This window comes from Sceloporus occidentalis, unplaced genomic scaffold, assembly GCF_023333645.1.
Source record: "Sceloporus occidentalis isolate IW3139 unplaced genomic scaffold, rSceOcc1.0.p SCAF_72, whole genome shotgun sequence".
Taxonomy (NCBI): domain Eukaryota; kingdom Metazoa; phylum Chordata; class Lepidosauria; order Squamata; family Phrynosomatidae; genus Sceloporus; species Sceloporus occidentalis.
In genome coordinates, this window is record NW_028317052.1 from 4,643,416 (window position 1) to 4,659,054 (window position 15,639).

Consider the following 15,639-nt stretch of genomic DNA (forward strand, 5'->3'; position numbering starts at 1 on the left):
TGTTAGCATGTGCGCATGTGTCGGCATATGGTGTTAGAGTGAGTGTATGAGTTAGTATTTGGTGTTAGAGTGTACATATAGTGCATTGTGTTAGTGTGAGTATATGTTTCAGTGTATGATGTTAAGGTGTTAGAAGTTTGCCTAGGGTTAGTGCTGCAAGGGAGAGGAGGGAGACAGCTTGCGTATGTGTGTGTAAGTGCATGGTATTTGAGTGAGTGTTTAAGTTATGGGTGGAACCAAATAAATACTGCACCCAGATGCAGCTAGCCCTAGGCTCAGGCTAGGCTAGGCTGCCTATTCTCCACCCATTTCAAGCCTCTTTTGAAATATTTTGTCTCCCCATAAAGTACAAGAGATGATGATGGAAAAAGGCCACTAACAGACTTACATGGCCAAGCAATTGTGTCTCTTCATCACTGATCCACGGAGCCCCTTTCCATATAAAAGTAGGAGATGACATGATCTGGATTTTGATGTTCCAATGCAAGCAATTGCATTATTAGTGAAATGTGTCACAGTAAATAAATTTTAGGTGCATCCTGTAATTTCTTGTGTCATAAATAATTTGATGTCAGATATGTCTAACAGAAGTATTTTTATCTTGTTTGCTTTACAAGACTAGACCTACAATAGTATCTATTCAGTTATTGAAAGATGACTTCTCTGTAAGCTTTGTGGGAAAGTGGCATTACTGCCCGAGGGAGAGCTGGGGCTGATAAAGATAGCAATGTGTGTTTTTCCATAAACCAGACACACTTGCCATGTCAAAAAAAATAATGAAAGGTAGGACTGTCTTGTTAATACTCATAAAGTTTAAAAACAGAGTAAATGTTTTCACAGCCTGGGGTGTTACAAATCTTAGTGCTCCTTTGATAGCTCTTGTTGGGTGGTTACAACTAAGATAAAGTAGGATGCAATGCATATTGCACAATGTGATGTGAGAAAGATCATGGAAAAATCTTTAGAGGCCTTGAACTCGTTGTTCCTCAAGCCATTCCTAAAACATCTTTGTTTTGTGGCTTCACAGTTTGGCCCTTGTCAAAGTCTCTCAAATCATTATGCTTGCCCATTTTTCCTGCTCTAACACATCAACTTTGAGGACAAAATGTTCACTTGCTGCCTAATATATCCCACCCACTGAGAGGTGCCATGATAACGAGATTATCAGTGTTATTCACTTCACCTTTTTTATAAGGCGGGAGGAGTAGTAATTGGTCGTGTCTTAGCGTGTCATGTGACTAGTTCTGTCTGGCAACTAGCTGCCCTTGCAGTTTAATATAAGAGTTTTGCACCCTGGGGTGAAGATGGCTGCGAAACTTATAAATTGCACCAAAGAGGAACAGCGTTGGTGTCATACGCCTTTTGAGGGCAGAAGGTAGTCTTCTAGCGTCGTCTATGAATGGATTGTTCTGGACGTCCAGCTGCAGCCACGAGCACCAGGAATGAAGAAAGAACCCTGGAACCAATTCGCGAAAACAGAAGGATAACCGTCGAAGAGGTTGCCGGAAAGCTGGATGTGAGTGTTGGATCGGTCTATACCCTGATTCATGACAGCCTTAAGTTCAGTAAAGTGGGTGCCAGGTGGGTGCCTAAGCAGCTGACAAAGGAGCATAATCGCAAGCGCTTAGACTTTTGTTCCCAACACGTGGCCTGTAATTGTGAAGAAGGTGATGATTTTCTTCAGAAGATGAAAATTGCCTCGCAAAGGAAGGTGACTATGTAGAAAAGTGATGTAATTTGTTTTTGTTGTAATTTGTTTTGAAATAAATAGAGTTAAAAAAAGTGTGGGGACTTCTTGAACGTCCCTTGTGTATATATATATATATAATGTGTGTTTTTTTTTTTTACAGACCTAAAGACTAAATATAGCTCTTCTCAGTTTGCATTACAATAGAGAGAAGGTTAACTAAGTGCATATTCATAAATAGTAGTCGATACGGGGTGTATATTGCAAAGTCTCTGTCCTATAGAGCTCTTGTTTATGTTTGTAGATGTGGTGTAATTCCTGATGCAAAGCAGGGCAATTAACAGGTACATTCTATTGGTTGCTATGGCCATTTCTCAATTTTTACACTATGCATTGGAAGTGATCTATATGCATAACCCCTACTGTTTCTGTTGCTACAGTGCATATATTATGTGTCACTGTAATCATTGTTTATGTACTTGTTCTATTTCCTAATAGCGTTACTTTCTATTTTCTTGGGGGTTCAAAATAGGAATCCAGTATATTGCTGCATGTTTTAAATATAATCATCAAGTATTGTGTTTAGAATCATTCAACTATTGTGTTTTTTACATGCACAGTTTGGATATCTGTATATAGATTGAATACATGTTTTAATAAAAAGAAAAAAATAATCATATACTGAAAGATGCACAGGATTAGTTACTATTTGTAATAAGAACAAAAGAATATTTTTATTAGTGCCATACACTCATAGGAAAATAAGGAACAAAGAACATCGTATGACTCACATACACTGTGTATGTGTGTGTGTTAGTGTCGAGATATAGGGCAATGCCTAACTTATTGGGTTCAGATGTAAATGAAAGGCAGCAGCAATAGAACAGACACAGGAATGAACTCAGCAAAGCACTGACAGCCCTATTGATCAAGGCAGGCAGCCCAGGTGCAGTAGCAAGAATCCAAAGCAGTATTTGGGACAGGAGACAAGCAGGGTCGTCTGTTAAGCAAGCCGAGGGTCAGCAGCCAGGAGATAAATGGGGTAAACCTTTAAACAAGCCAGTGGTCGGTAGCCAGGAGACAAGCGGGGTAGTCCATTAAACAAGCCAGTGGTCGGTAGCCAGGAGACAAGCGGGGTAATAAAGTAGACCTGTCTCTTAAAAATAGTTTGTAAGCAATAACTTACACTCAGTTTAAACATATACCATGTTCAGTATGTTAACCATCTGGTATAGACAATGTCTATCTTCATTTGGAATAGGTGGATATATGTGGAAATTTTTGTCTTATATTAGCCAAAGGGGAAGCTAGCGTGCGAGTCAACATTACTCCTATATTATTATAATTTTTTTTTAACATACTTAACCTACGAAGACAAATTTGAGGCATGTTCTTTTCACCATCTGCAATACATACTGTAGTCTTACTTAGGCTCATGCTCCACTCTGCTTCACATAATATATACCTGGAGATAGATATTGGAATTCTGCCTCAAGATAAATACATTAAAGTCGGCAGGTCACACCATCTCTTCTTTTCAGAAGATGCAACACCAAAGCTGTGCTAATAAATTTTGCCTGCAAGGAGCCGCTTAGAAGAAGGGTCATTTTAAATGAACTCTAAAAGGGCTTGCTAATGGTAATTCCTAGTTTAGCATTCCTAATACCAGCCTGAAAGAAATGTATTTTTTTCCATATATGATAAAACTTGTAAATAACTTGAAACTCTATAATAAGATTTAACCTATGTCTGCTAGATTCTACAATTTTCTTTGTCTGCTGTCATATAGATATTTTATATGTTATTTGTGCTAATCCCCAGTTATTGCTTTCATTTCAAAAACAGCTATAATTTTATTCTATCACAATTTATACAATTGAGTTCCATTTTTTTTTTTCTGTTTTATAAATCAAGCAATAATTAGCGCACCCGGTTTGCAGCCAGAAGACTTTGATGAATAGGCCCTCCATGTGTTAATTAAAACAATGCTTGGAAACATCTAAAGCAAATTACATAGATCAGTAAGTGATAGTGGATGCCTGAGTTCTGCTAAATGAACCAGATAACTATCAATTGGAGCTAAACCAAAGGAAAATGCCAGTTACTACCTGCCAGTAAACTCTAGATCAGCAGTTTGATAATAGTCCCTGGCAGTCGTATTGTAAAAGTGTCAATTCCACTCTGTTCGTCTTTTCAATGTTGTGGCGGTGATAGAGAACCTGCTCTTGTTAAGGGGTATATTTAACGCATAAGATTAGCAATTATAGAACTCATGAGCCACATACAAAATAGTATGGGTATTTGGTCTTGGGCGAATGCATTTTGTATGTCAGAGGATATAACAGAGCACTCCTCCTTCTACCCGATGTATCAAACACATCATAAACCCCCAGTCTACAAAGCACTGATCATACTGGTGACCTGTACTTGATAAATACTTTTTAGAAAAATTGGTTGTTTTGGTTGTTTTGATGCTTCCTGAACAAGACTTGGTGTTTGCTGGACTATCCCTACCTGTGTGGGGCGAGTAAGCTTTGTTTCCCGTTTTTTTCTTATTTTGGGATATTTGACATTGGCTGTTTTCGATATACCGGTAGTTTTGCTATTATACGTGTTAAACTAGACTGTTTACATATGAAATAAACTCTTTTAAAGGTGAAATTCCATTAAGGCAAAATATTAATTACACTATATAGAATATAAAGGAAACAAACCTTGGCAGATCACATAGAAAAAAAAACATGAATAAGATAAAATTTTATACAAACACATAATTATTTCTATGGAGGGTTTGGGCATTCAGTAGTACGAGGAGTGATATTTTTTGTTCCGTGTTAAAAAGTGTTAAATTCAGCAGTACATGGAACAGTACCTTTAAAAGTCACTAAAACTGGGTATTCTGTGTGGCAGCTATTTCTTCTACACTAAACTTTTCTTTAAGTATTTACCTTTCTATTTTATGAGTTCCTAAAGTAAAAAAGAGGTGCACGATGCTAATTAATTTCAGCACTGACTAAAATGTACTTAGCCAGTGGTCTCTCCACCTACTCTAATCAACTCCTAGGGAAATCTTGTTCATCCATGAGTAAGCACTAAATCATTGCATTGCTTAAAGTAAACATGTAAAAACATGACATTATCCAGTGGCAATTATAGAGTTTTTTTGTGTTTTTAAGGGACTCAAAAGCATTTGATGGTCATAAAACAACTTCTCTATATATATATTTTCTAGACCCAACAGGGTAGTCACTCTCATTATTGTTTACTCTTACATTCAGTATGATCAACAGTTAATTTATTTGATATATATTGCTATAGATAACCACCAATTGGTCTCAACAATCATTTGCTTCCATATGGCCATATAGCTCTGCCTGGTGGGTAGAGGAAACACACATAGACTTGGTGGGAATGTTTCTATAGCATTTGTGCCTAAGCAGATATACTTGAGGAACTTGATAAACAGATGATGTTGCATAAAGATGATTTCCTTGATTCTCTTTAAGATTAGGGAATTTAGTGTAGGTTATTCTGGGGGCTCTCAGCAGGGGCGGGCTGGGCCGGGGGGCAGGGGGGCAATTGCCCCCCAGGCCGCCCGAAATCTAATCTAAACGGCCGCTGGGTGCTGATGCCGCCGGCCGGCGCTACTTTTAATACTTTTTTTTAAAATGTAATATGGCAAGCCGGATCGGCTATTAAATGAAAAAAAAAATTGTATTAAAGCAGCGCCGGCCGGCGGCATCATCACCCAGCGGTCGTATGCGATGGCCGCCAAGTGATGGGAGCAGCGTGAGGGGTGAAAGCTCCGCCCCCTCGCACTCACCTTTCACCCCTCACGCTGCTCCCATCACTATGCGGCCATCAGATTGTTGGAAATTGAATCTAAACGGCCGCTGGGTGCTGATGCTGCCGGCCGGCGCTACTTTAATACTTTATTTATTTATTTTTTTAATATGGCAAGCCGATCCGGCATATTAAATAAATAAAAAAAAGGATTAAAGTAGCTCCGGCCGGTGACATCAGCACCCAGCGGCCGTTTAGATAATTTTTCAAGCAGTCTGATGGCCGCATAGTGATGGGAGCAGCGTGAGGGGTGAAAGGTGAGTGCGAGGGGGCGGAGCCTATTCACTTCACTTGCCCCCCAGGCCTTAGGCTGCCAGCCCTCCCCTGACTCTCAGTCACTAGTGATCAGAGATGCAGGGATATTTTATTCATTCACATGCAGAGATCATTCTTCTTCTGCTTTCCACATTCTCTAAGCAGAGGAATGGCAAGCCACTGAAACACATTCTAGCTCCGATCGTTACGCTCTTGAGCACCAGGGACAACAACAGATCAATGGGTTTATTTTTTTACATTCATGCTTGGCTACCTAAACCACTAAGTAAACCTCCAGTGCAGTCCAGTTCTTGTACAACTCTAGTCCAGTCAGGCAGATCTAATCTACAAACAGATTTCCAAAGTTATTCCATAGTTGATGCAAATTCCCTATGATTTCAATGAGTAATACTTTCAGAAGATCTTCATTTCAAATTGCACAACTTTGGGCAAAGAAATGTGAGGTCAACATCATGGCGAACTGAACAAAAGCCTATTGAATACACAGGTTTACAGTTCAGTCAGTTCATCTTGCACATTAATAACCAAACTACAAAGTGCCCAAATAACCAAATGGAAGAAATAGGACCATCGTCAGCCATACCTGTACCTACGGCAGCCATATTCATATTTCTGCAACAGAAAAATTCAAAATTTTCCTTTTAGTTAGTATGCAGTAAGTGTTACTGAGATTCATACGGGTTAATCCTAAATTCTTCCAATAAGGTATCACAACAGCTCTTCTGAGTGCATTGTTCTTTAATGGCTTTATAATTAGTTTTACCACTTTTATGGAGGGGAAGAAATCTGAATAATACAGATGGCGATGTCATTTATTTTTATCTGTGTTTATTTTTACAAGCAGGGAAAGTGCCACGAAAAGCTGAGCAGAAACACAAGCATTAGTAGTCACACCCTCGTCAACAAGGCAGCTGCGTCGGCCTATTAAGGGATAATTCCAAGGTGGAAGCAGAGTCTGTTGTTAATTCATTTGTTGAAACATAACCAGAGAAGGAGCATAAAATCACTCCACAAAAACACTAAAGCATAAGAGCAATAAAATAATATAGCCCAAAATTTTGCAAACAACTTGTTTATGCATGCAAATATTGTATTAATACTATATTCCTGATTATGTATGAAGTCACTTTGTCTACCTTCCTTCAAATATCAAAAGTGAAAAAAAAATGATTATCTGGTCAGCCAAAACAGAACAAGAATTCAGCGCATACCCAGCAAATACCTTTGACGTAGTGGTGGGCTAAAAAATATATGACCATATAGTGCAACAGAATCTCCAATATTTATTGGCTGGGTATGCGCTTAATGTTTGCTATGTTTTTTTGTACTTATGGGTCACTATTATTTTAGCATCAACCCAGAAATCTGAATGTGTATGTATGTTATGCTATTTAGGTTGTGCCCCCCATTCTAAATATTTATGTTGTATGATCAGCCATAGCGCTTGATTAATATCTATAAATACACATAAATGGAGACCATCTTATTCACATGGGGCTATGAGTGTGTGCTTTCATCGTAGAGCATGTTTGGGATAGTAGGGGCAGTAACCAAGTAGCATATTCTATGAAATGCCAATTTCTACAGGGATGTGCAATTCTCTGAACTACATGCATATATTGGCACACTTAGACATCAGGGAGATTCTCATTGCAGAGAATGAATCCTAGTTATTTTTGTGGTAATATTGCTTTTAATGTGTTTGAATATAGGACGTAATCAGTGCTGCTTTTCAAGACTAGCTTAACAACTTGGTTCCTTTTAGGGACAGTCTGATTATCGATTATCGAGTCAGCTTGTTTATCAGGTCTCTAGGCCAGTGTTTAATCTATGGGAAAAGGATCGGTGTTTGGTTCTGTCCTCTCCCCACCTAAGCCCTACACTTAAGCCCTAAACCTTCCAATTCTTTGGTGCCTCATCTTCCCCTAAAGTGTGGATAGCCTTTGTCTCCTTAACCCAGACACAATCCATCTCTGCCACCAAGTATTTGGCACCCAGGGTGGATCCTGTATGTGGCATTCACCCCACTTTGAAATGTAAAAACACCTACAAAAAATAATTTTTGCTTTAATATTTATTGCACATATTTGTAAACAGTATATAAACTGGAAAAAAATAGAAATAAGAAAAATAAAATAAGTTTCAATAAATAACATTAACTGAACAGATAATACCAATGTTTGATAGAGCATAACTCCCATCACTATAGAAGAAGCCAGACATTGACAGTGGTTCAGCATAACTCCCATCACAATATACAGAGCCAGACATTGATAGTGGTACAGCATAACCATACCTAGAAACTCTGGCTACCCAGATCCTCCCTTGTGGGATGCAAATAGAAGGTCCCACTGACATCACAGATGGCCCTTCCGACGTTGCAGGACAAACGCTATTTTTAATGGGAAAGTGGCTGGGGAGGGGGGCTTGCAGCAATGATGCACCCATGACCCAGAGTTTTCCCTAAGTGACCCTGAAAAGCAGCACTTCACCCAAAGTCTCCAGATGAAACCCAGAGAGTTCCTTTGTATGAGCATAACTACCATTACTATATACTAAGCCAGGCACTGATTGTGGTACACCTTAACTCCTAATACTTTATACTAAGCTAGGCACTTATGATGGTACATCATAACTCCCACTAACGCTTCCTCACACTCTCGCTCATGCTTATTCACACTCTCCCTACCTTTCCCATATCCCTGTCTCCTTTACTGCAGCTCTTTTCTTATTTTTCCTCCTTCTCCTCTTCCTATGGAGGCTTGCAAAACCGAGGCTGGCCCTGGTGACACTCCCTGATGCATTGAAACCACAACACCCGCCTCCCCTAGGTATGCTACTGCTGCCACCTGTAAGGAGCAGGAGAGGTCAGGACAGGCTACAGCTGGAGACTATAACTGTATATTCCTGCAGTCTAACTACAGGTCCCTATCTGCTCCACAATGTGCAGTCACGTTGAGAAAAAGTCCAAAAGCCTCCAGAACAGTTAATGTGGAACAAAAATCAGTGCTCTTTTAACTTTTGTCGTAGAAAATTGATCCTGCTTTATGTGCCCAAAATATGAAAAAACCCCCAACTTACTTCTTGGTACAAAATCCTCACATCCATTATTGACAGCAGGGACAAGAGAAAGAAGATAGATACTAGAAATGAAATGCAAACAGACTTAGTTTCAAAAAAGAAAACTATTTGGCCCATATTAAAATATCTGGGTTTCACGAGAAATAGCAAGAAATATGAAATAACAATTATTGGACAATCTCAAAATTGAAATAATTGATTAAAAGCTTTTATCCCAGAAGAATTCATGTTTTGGTGTGATTATATGATTTAAGTATAACCCTCATCAATAGTGAATTAGATTAGCATTATTAGATATAAATCACGCATAAAGAAAGGGAACAAAACACAGCATTTAAGTCTATTTCTGACATTATCAGCGGGTAGGCTGTCAGCTATTCTTTCCAGCTACCCACCATGACAGCTAATACTTATAGTATTTACAGTATTTTGAAAGTACTAATGAGACATATATATCTTTTTTGCCAAGCTAAATATTAAAACCAGAGATTTTAAAATGGTGTCTGGGAAGTTGGAAATGAAAGAAATCAGTAACTAATATTAAATTGCAAGCGACAACATTGAACGCAGAAAAATCATGTTCTATAGTGTGCAGCAACCAGACAATAATCTACCTAAAAAGGCACACTAGAATCTATTACTCTATTAATCTTACCCTGTACTACAATCCCTATCATTCTAAGCCAGCCCGTGATAATAAATATTCAGGTGTTACTGATCACTGTGACAATTAAAAGATGGACCTGTTTCCGTTTACATATGAAGTTAATCTAATATATTATTTTTTACCTTAAAATATATAATTTGTGTGAATCCTCTCTGGGACTGGGACTGCATTTTTACAATAAGTCACAGTTTTTTTTCTATAGGATAAAGTTAGCACTATACACTGTACAAAATCATATACTTTAACCAATAATGTATGAGTGCCTGTAAATAACCACACCTATGAGCTCTGGTGACATTTTATGAAACAATTGACCTTTGCTCTGGTGGTATAAACAGACTTTGATGTGACTACAGGCCAACTATTTATAGTTTTTTATACATTGTTTTCAACAAAGAGTTGGTGAAGCAGCACATTAATCTGGAATAGAAACATATCCCTGCTCTCTTTCTAATCATGTAATTAATTAGTAAAACAAAAAATTGTATTCCTTAGAAATGTACTCCTCCTGATGGGACATTTGGTACAAATTTTGTAAATTAAGTTTATACATCCAACATAGGATGGTCATTCCACTGTAGACAAGGTTTGCACTTCACTTGTTAGTTCAGTTATTCTTAAGGCTATATATTTTTCATGGAACACAACAAGCTTACCATTTGTCTTGGTTTGCCCCCCCCCCCAGGCTTCCCCCTACCATCAAGGTTCAATTAGAAGTCAAATGAGTTTTCTTAGTTATTTTAATTATGTATTATGTCTTCGTTTCTGTTTTGTGGACACAACTACTTTGAATATATGTGCATAGATATCTGTTAATGCTCGCACGAATACAATTGCAGCATTTACGTAAGTACATAAATTGATCTATTGACTTTCTCTTCCTTAAGTAAATGTGCCCTTAAGCCACCTCAATGAAGAACACTGTAAATTTGAAGTATTTGTTTTACTTGACAGCAGATCTTCAAAAAGACCCGTAGGCTGGTCATTAGTCCACTATAATTTCATGCCTGTTTAATTAAGATAATGAGGAGCCCACCATAGCTCACTATTTATTTTTTTGCATTGCCAGATCAATGTTGTGTGAGTCGAAACATTGTTTGTTCATGAACAGCAAGGCTGCCATTAGGGGGTAACACCCAGGACTGCTGATGCCAAGACACTGGAGGGGCCCTGGGCTTCTGCAGTCCCATCCTGGTATGCCCTCCTTACATCTCTGCCTTGTATAGGCATTGTCTACAAGGCAGGGGTTTGTGACATGGGAGCCAGTGAAGAGGGGGCTGTATATCTTCAACATGAGGCCATATGGGAATGGGTGGTGAGCCTTTTTAAAAGAGTGTCTTGGATTAAGTTTTTTTTTCCGAACATGTTGCTGATCATGTATCCCAAGTACTCTTGCCTCCTGAATAGATGTGCCCTTGTTCAAAGTATCCTGAGTTCACATGCTCCGGAGTTCCATGGTCTCCAACTACATTTGAACGCATTTTAAACACATGGTTCCCCATACCTGATGCCCTGACCCCAACAGCCCTAGTTCAATGTTATACCTTGCCTGGGTTGTTTTTGGATTACTGGTATCCATACATTGGCTTGTCTGACCATCTGATGTCTTTGTACTCATCCTCATCCTATGGATTCCACCCCAGTATGCCTTATTGGAGGTGTTATCATGGCCCTCATTGGGACAGAAGCACTCTGAAAATCGGATTTTATCATGCTTTGGTTAAAGTAGGATAATGGTCTACAATCAAATTAGTACATTTGGCAGAATTACATACTTGGACACCTATCAGCAAGTGCACATACAAACTCATCAACTACCTCATTGTATGTATCCTAGTGTTGTCTAGGTCCTCTGTGGCTCCATCTTGCTTGTGGATATGTTTCTCCTCTTTCTGCCTACTCTAAGGCTCTGAATTACAGTATATTAAAAAACTGGAACTTTGTCTGAGACAGCTAGCCACTGCAAAATAATGGTCTACTCCCACCCTAATGGAATTATCGGTAACTACATCAATAGCATTAGGTTTGGTCTTTCTTGCTTCTTCTCTGGCTTTGTAATGTATCACCATTCTGCTTGGGAGAATTGATACGGAACATCAACAAAATATATCTCAGCTGACTGGAATCTAGATACATTTTAAACAAATACTCCATAAAAATACAGCAAAACCATCCCTAGCTCTTACAATAAAAAAGAGAACAGTGGATTATTTCAGATGTGATGCTGCCAGGTTATATTTTTGCATATGTCTATTTTATATTCATGTTTACTCTTGGCACACTGAATCTATACTTCTGTGTGATGTACGCTTGTTGTCTGCTGTATGTTGTTGCTAGGCATGCTGTTACAAGGAGACTATTTAGTTCAATGTGTGTTAGAACCTCTTTTATGATGCTATACATTCAGTTATAATTCATATGGGCAATATTGTTCTATAGTGACAAAGAATAAAACTTTTTTTTTTAAATTAATATGAACTGAATTGGTGGAATATTCTTTTGTAACCCCTGTAGCCTACTAAAATGCTCATGGGTCTGTAGGCATGGAGGCCTCCTCTTCAGTGTAGAAAGGATAATAAAAGAAAAAGCAGATAGGCAGCAGACCACTTGCGATGGGGTGCCATAAATAAGAATAAAACTGTGAAGAATTTGAGGTCTGATCTACATATTAAATATGTACCTAGAATGCAAGAATAACATTCCCATATTCATTTACATGAAAGACGAATAATTTTAGTTTGCCAAGTCCAAAAAAAGGATCTTGGATTTAAATGAATGCAGATGTTACACTGATTGCACTACTTAGAATTAAATGTTCCAATATTTGTTATGATGTTATAATTTAATTTGACACAATGTCTGATTCTTCTACAGCTGTGTTTGTATCTTAATATGTGATAATGAAACCATGTGATCCTGTGAAAAGCAGCTTCACAAGTCTACAAATGTTAACGATCTCGTGTATTCATTGGGTTTAAATGACATGGACAATTGTAGCAGATGATTTTCAGCATATGTTGGAAATTATAAAGGATAATAGCTCAAGTGGGCTATTTTGTGTAATGATACCTATTGAAACTATGTTAAACATGTCATTTTCGTGCTGTTTTCCTATTTTGAAAATCTGTATGTTTTTATGTGGAGTATAAGACAGGGCTCTCCTCTCCAAAGTCTATTGAATCTGCTGAATATGAACGATGCTCTTAAAGAAGGAGTTTTTGATTGGATGTACTTGTTATACACGCCTTGATGTTATTGGCTTTTTATTTTGGTGGAATTGTTGCATGGGCTTTACTGGTTTGGAGGTTTGGTGGCCATTTTCAATTGCAAGATTCACCTGCACCATCTCTGTTTTAAGTCAACACATTTGGTGGGCATTGCTGATGGGGTGCCTTAATGCAGGGTTACTAACCTTACTGTAATAAAGTTGGAATTATTACCCAAAAACTGTACTTTATGACAGCATGACTTACATCGCATCATGTTCCTAGTTACAAGGAATGCTGGTGCCTCGAGAAGACCTGTATTAAACACGCGAATAGGCAGGGAAAACATAGAATAAGAAGCCTGAAATTAGCATATGCTACATGATGTAAATAGATATATAAGTAGATAGACAATATAGAAATAGAACAATAGATAGATTGATTTATATGACAGCGTTTAGAAAATTCTATTGTGAACATTACTGATTTCACGAGTGCAAAGAAAAAGGGAAATATTACAATGATTGCTCTGAGTAAATCTACCAGACTGGAAATACTTTAAAGAAGCACTTATTGATTTGAACATCAGATTGTGAGTGGTAGAAAATGAATTAGTATTGACATGTATTAACACATGAAATTGGTATGTATTAACACTTGACATATATTAACAAATTACACTGATATATGAATGCATGTCGATATAAGTGTGTAGTATTGGGTTTTTATTACTACCGTTTATTTGCTTGTTTAGGTTTTTTCTCTATTCCATTCCAAAAATAATAATATATGGGTCCTGGATCAAGCTGGAATAATCCTTAACTAACCGGTCTGGAGAACACATCTTTCTTAATAACTGTTTATATACCACTTGATTAAACCTTTCTTTGTAAAACCCTCAGCCCTGTTGGATCTTGTGATATGATAAAAGCATGGTTTTATGCTCTTAACGTTCATTTGATTGAACCCATGGATTATATACGTCAATAGGGTAGAAAAAAATATGAGACTATTTCTTCCACCAGATTGCCAGTGACAATGATCTCAGCGTAGGTCCAGAATTCTTGGTTTAAAGATCACTTATCTATATCTATAAGGATATATCATTTCTTGCAGCAATTCTTTTCTTCTAGATGTAGACACAAGCCTCACCAACTATTACAAGCGCTTTCATCACTTGATTTAGTAATGGTCTTTCCACTGGGTTGGCGTGCCCAATTGCATTAGCCACTTCTGACACAAGCATTCATTTAGAATGAGAAAAAAGGCAGTTACATGAAATGATCTAATTTTAAACAAAATCAACATGACAAGGGGCTTGAGTCAACAAGCAGAGAAGCAGCGCCGTAAAAACATTAATAAATGCCTGAGTGGGAAACGTAACCAGTCAGCACGCTTCGAAAATACTTTTATTAACTAAAGAGCCCTCAGCTATCTCATTAGCAATCCTAACGTCGCTACGTCAATCAAAAGATACAGTGACAGGTATATGTTAAGATATAATGCAGGATGATTCTATTATAACAAAAATATTTTACATATGCATTTTAAAAACGATGAGTACAAAAAAATTTGATGATTTACATTGTTTACACTTAACATTATGTACAACAGTGGAATCTTGTGAAAACATATATGGAAAACATACATATTTTTTTTTATTAGAAAACCCCAAGGCAACCAAAGAAATAGCTAGATAGATGGATAGATCAAATTTCAGTCCCAAATACACATGTGTATTCTAAAAACATGTTGTATATTGCAGCAGAAAGAACAATTTAAAATGATATATCAAATTAAATACGGGGTATACGGTGCAAGAAAAAATATAATTTGCAAATAAAGCACATGTTTAATGCAGCCTTTTTAATTTGCTGCATATCTATGTGTATATTATATATATATATATATATATACTGACAAGCATGTGGTTGAATAAGAATACTTTATTAGTAAACCATATAGATATGATGCTGTATTTATGAACAGAGGCGATACTGCTGAAACAAGAACTAATTTATCATTATTTAGACCCTTTGAGCTTTTAAAGAAGAGACTGCTATATCCATTTATAGATATCCAGTATATAAAAGTTTTATTTAAAAAAAAAAAAAATTGTCCATCTCGGAAGAAAAAAAGAAGCCCACTTACTGTCAATATTTACATAAAAAAAATCAAATTCACATTAGCTGGCAACACACTATTGATTATTCCCAAAATACAGTACATGTGTATACTGCTCTGAAATTGTACATCCATGCTGGTCTATGCAATGTTCTGCGGCGTGATATTGAGCCCCCAATGTTAAAAAATATTAATAGCATGTCATGTAGCAGAAAGAATTGTGTTCTTATATATTTATTATTCATGTAAAACACAAAATCCAACAGATATTTGCTTCCCCCTAAATCCTCTTATTCATGACGAATAATGTCCGCTCACTTGGGCCTCGCTAATTTTAAGGTATTCTTGCTTTGAAGTCAGTCATCAGTCTAACCATGGAGTATCAATCCTGAATACAATACTTTCCATTGCAATGACATTTTTGGCCCAGAGCTCTTAAATCAAACTGAATTGGGATCATGAAAGTTGACATTTTTGCAATATGCTAGTGAACAACCACCAGGAACTGTAGTCACAAAGGACAACTAATAATGTTGTGATGTTCTGAGATCTTTTATTTCTTAAATTTTTGAAACCTGCGTAAGAGTTATGCTGTTTTGTAGTAGAAACAAAGAATAAAAAAAAACCAAGTATGTGCTTTCAAACAACTGATAACAAAGAAAATTCTAACAAACCATAGAATAATATATGGAATGAACTGGTTATGTGAGCCAGTTGCCTGCTTGCGAGGGTAGAGTTATAATCATTGGTATATC